Source organism: Sturnira hondurensis, unplaced genomic scaffold, assembly GCF_014824575.4.
Source record: "Sturnira hondurensis isolate 20B ecotype Veracruz unplaced genomic scaffold, ASM1482457v3 Scaffold0006213, whole genome shotgun sequence".
NCBI lineage: Eukaryota > Metazoa > Chordata > Mammalia > Chiroptera > Phyllostomidae > Sturnira > Sturnira hondurensis.
This window is the reverse complement of record NW_028078844.1, coordinates 2,219,878-2,223,947: the sequence shown is the minus strand read 5'-3', so window position 1 is coordinate 2,223,947 and position 4,070 is coordinate 2,219,878. Positions and strand designations below refer to the sequence as shown.

Genomic DNA, 4,070 nt, shown 5'->3' with positions numbered 1-4,070 from the left:
CTTAAAGGAACATGCTCAGAAATTCCAAGTCACTGATAGTTCTTTGAGACTGTCATTCTCTGACATTGACAGAAAACCAGGGTCAGTCAATCACTCCACCCTCATTTTTTTTCTGGCTTTCATATCTTTATTCAGAAGGTGATTCAACATAGAGTGAAACATTTTTAGCATTATGAAATATAATTTTTTGAAATCTTTTCTCCTACAATTCTGTTTATTACTATTTTTATAATCCTAAAAAATTCTCTCATTAAAAGTTTTTCAAGCATTTAGGTATTTCACGTGATCAATAATAAAGGTTCCAGTGAAGGAGTAGTTGTGATTAATAACTCTCTTGTAATCTAAAAACAACAAGATTTTCTTTTCTGTATAGGCAGCTACGAAGTTATCAGGTAGTAACTGTCCAACTGGAAAAAACCAGTCACCTTTTCCTTGACCAATTAGTGTGTTCAGCCAAGAACCTAGATAGGACTTCACAGGATAGATAGCATCATAAACTTTCCATTTATTTTCATCAGTTCCCAAATATCCACTGAAGGCTCCCCCTGCTCCCTCCACCCAGGGACAGAGCACTGGATTGCAAACTGGAGCAAATGCTGACACAGATTAGCATTTTCCGGGATTCTTTAAAGCAAAAACCAGAGCTCCATGGCATTTCACAGAGTGGCCAAAACCAGACATCCTGTGGAGGTCCACGGGAAAATTGGCATTGATGAGCTGGGGGAGCTCCTCCGCTACCTAAGAGTACATTCTGTAGTTAGTTTTTTAAGGATCTTTAGTGGCACCCACATAAAATGCAGCACCAATGCCCACATCCCAGCTCTTACCTTCTCCTTTAATATTGCAGCCAGAAGGATGGATGTCTGGAGCAATAGCAAAATGGCCACGTTCTGAGGTAGCTTGACAATGACCAGATTTTGATATAAAATTCTGTTCTGTCAAGGGAAAGCAGACAGCCAATATGGTGCAGGACATTTTCCAGTTTCTGCCTTGGGTGGTCAGTAAACAGGAAATTTCATTTCACAGTTTAGTTTAACACTGTCATGTTAAAAAATGTTTGCAACCCCTCAAACCGCTTGTTGGGAATTTGTTTCAATGCCATTCTTTTCGTGTCCAACTTGCCTTTTGTTTGCACCAAAGGGTAGATGATCCTCCAGTGTCAGGAAGAGGAAAAGCAGTCAGAGAGAGAAGAAACAATTAGACACCTCAACATCTCCCGCAGTTTTCCTAAGATATAAGTGACGTATAACACTGTATTTGTTTCAGGTGCACAGTGTAATGATTTGTTGTAAGTGTCTATTGTGAAGTGATTACTCTACCCCTCATTGTTTAGGAGCATCCCAGGAACATGTGATTTATTTAGTTATCACTTGAAGCAGCATACAGACAAATTAAAAAAAAAACTTTACAAGTTATGTGAATTTCTGAACTATTATTTCAAAGAACTTGGGCTATTAATTCTTGTATGTGTTATTATTAGAATAGACCTTAAAAGTCTATATTTCTGGCTTGAAAAATATTTTTTGAAAAGTTTAAGCAAGTAACAAGAAAATTAAGATGATTATATGCATGGTTTAGTTATATAACCACTAAAATTTAAGAGGTTACTGCAGTCACATTTCATTGCTGTACTAATGCTCAGAGAGACATACCAAATGAATTGCTATAGTACCCAACAGGTTAACTTATAATGTATACAGCTAATTGTGCTGTTAAGTTATGATTTTTTGGCTTCCATTTATAGAGCGTATCAATCGGGCACTCTGATGACTGAAATAAAATTGGTAAAGACATTACAGTTACTACTAATGAGGGAAGGAATTATGTTTTATGCTTATTATTACTCTACCTAGATTGTTAAAGCAGTAAGCTTTGAGTCAAATGACCTGGGTAAAACACAATAATCTATTCTGGGTCACACCTGCAGGGATGTGTAAACAAACAAGTGTTGTTTATTTGGCAACTCTCAAAATCAACGGGTGGCACAAGGAGAAGCAGCTCTGACAGAAGTATTGACAATCATGTCAAAGCAGTTCAAGTAGTTTATACCAAGGACCTACCATAAGCCTAGCAAGTCAAAGTCGAGAAATGGGTTAATTCATTCACCTAGTCATTTATCAACGGTATACTGGACACCCATTGTGTGGGAGACACTTTGTGGGAAGTCAAAATTGTTAAGGAAGTTGTCTGACAGAGAAAGTTTAGTTGTGCCAGGAGCTACACAAAGAGGTTAAAAATGCTTAAGAAAGAGAAGAGACCTGTTTATTCCTTAGCAAAGGCCAGGAGGAAAGCCTAATCAGTCATAGTGGCTTATTAATGAGGTTCCTAAGCTCTTTTGCACTTTTTTCCTACTGAGCATCTATTTTAACATTATGACGAGACTTTAGCAGTTATATTGCTTAAGGGAAAACAGGTATCATGTTCTCTCAAGAGCAACTATTATGCCAATCAAGTTAGGAGAGGTTTTCCCATGGAAAATGTATTCTCCAGTCCTCACTTCAAATATCTATTCACAATAATTTAGGATGTGTTATTTGAGCAAATATTTAATTTGAAAATAAATATAACTCCTAGGAATCCAAGCAAAAGACTTATGAAATTAAAGAAAATGTGTATGATTCATATACATAGTCATAAAACTAAAATATGTTTGTGCATAAGGAGTGTTTAAATAAAAAAATAAAATAATCTGGGCCTTTTGTTTTTGTCCTTATGTAATGTGTGGTGCCCATTATTTAACTGAGGAGCAAAACAACTTGGATATTCAAACTTAAAACATGACTCTAATGACTCATAATTGTTGCTTGATCTTAAATCCTATTGTCTAATGGTTGCCTCATTGGGATTATATGAATCATCACCTTGTCTTCTGTGTGTTGACTAGGAGACCTCTAGGTTTCTCCTAAGAGATTGTTTCCCTTTTGCTGTGTTCCAACATCACCATGACACTTGAATAGGGTGATCATATTCCAGGGCACACTGGGTAGTGTCCTGAGCCAGGAAACTCAATCAGGGATAACCTGATTTCATCCTACCCCTTAAATATTCCATGAGCTCTACTCAGTGTGACGCTAATTGTGTAGTTTCTGGCCTTTAAGGCTACAACCTGGCAAAGGAGTAGAAGTTAGAGTACAGCTGAATAAAATGGGCAGGGTAGGAGGTTAACAGCAAGTCAACTGCTTCACTGTGAATTCTCTTAAATTGACATGAACACTGACCTAAATCAAAATATTTTCCCGTTTTGAAATAGGAAACCTAAGATAGCTCCCAAGGCTTCTGTTGTTACTTTAACATCAAAATAGATGTGTTAGATAAGAAGAAGAACCATGAGGCTATTACCAAGAGTTATTTTGAATTTTTCCAACTCTTGGATCCAGTCCACAGTCCTCCAAATTTTCTTGATGATGACTAAAGTCTAGTCCATGATACTTAAGTGGTTCAGAAACAGGTGGGAGCTCTATTTGTTTACCCTGGTTCTTAGAGCCTAGGAGATGCACATCCTCTTCGTGGGCATGGAAACCTGAGTCACCTTGTGAGGTGAGGCAAGGCCTTTCTTTTGCATCCTTTCTGTATTTTCTACTAATGCCAGACATACACCAGAGAAGGTCTAGACAGGTTAAAAGTACCTTGGGATTGTATTTGATTAGTGAATAGGTAATAAATTTATGGCATAATTTTGGGACAACTGAAAAAGAAGGAAAGTCAGTTGAAGTAAAAGCTACCTAAGCCACTTAAGCAGGATGCTTAGAAAATGATTGTATGGATCTAACACGTCAGAGACTCCCACAAACTGTACATTACCCCCATCTCTCTTCACATCACATGAGCTCCCACATGAAGGCTTAATTTTTGCTTTTAGTCTACACATTTGTTAACGTTACAGATAAAACAAAAAAATCACAGGAGAATAATTTTTAAAAATTCAGGTGTGTTTGAATAGATAAAATAAGAAGGCATTTGTTTGGGGATTTAGAGGTGAAGTGGTGTGTGTATATGTGTGTATCTACATGTTCATACTTGGAATTTGTGATCCATTCTTGATGAGGAGCTCTTGAAAGTGTCTGTGTACA

At 37.1% G+C, this 4,070-nt stretch overlaps 1 pseudogene; it reads right to left on the bottom strand.

Annotated features, from left to right (window-relative positions):
- Nucleotides 1–261: 261 nt before the first annotated feature.
- Nucleotides 262–1,149, bottom strand: LOC118988278 (S-formylglutathione hydrolase-like; annotated as a pseudogene).
- Nucleotides 1,150–4,070: the final 2,921 nt, after the last annotated feature.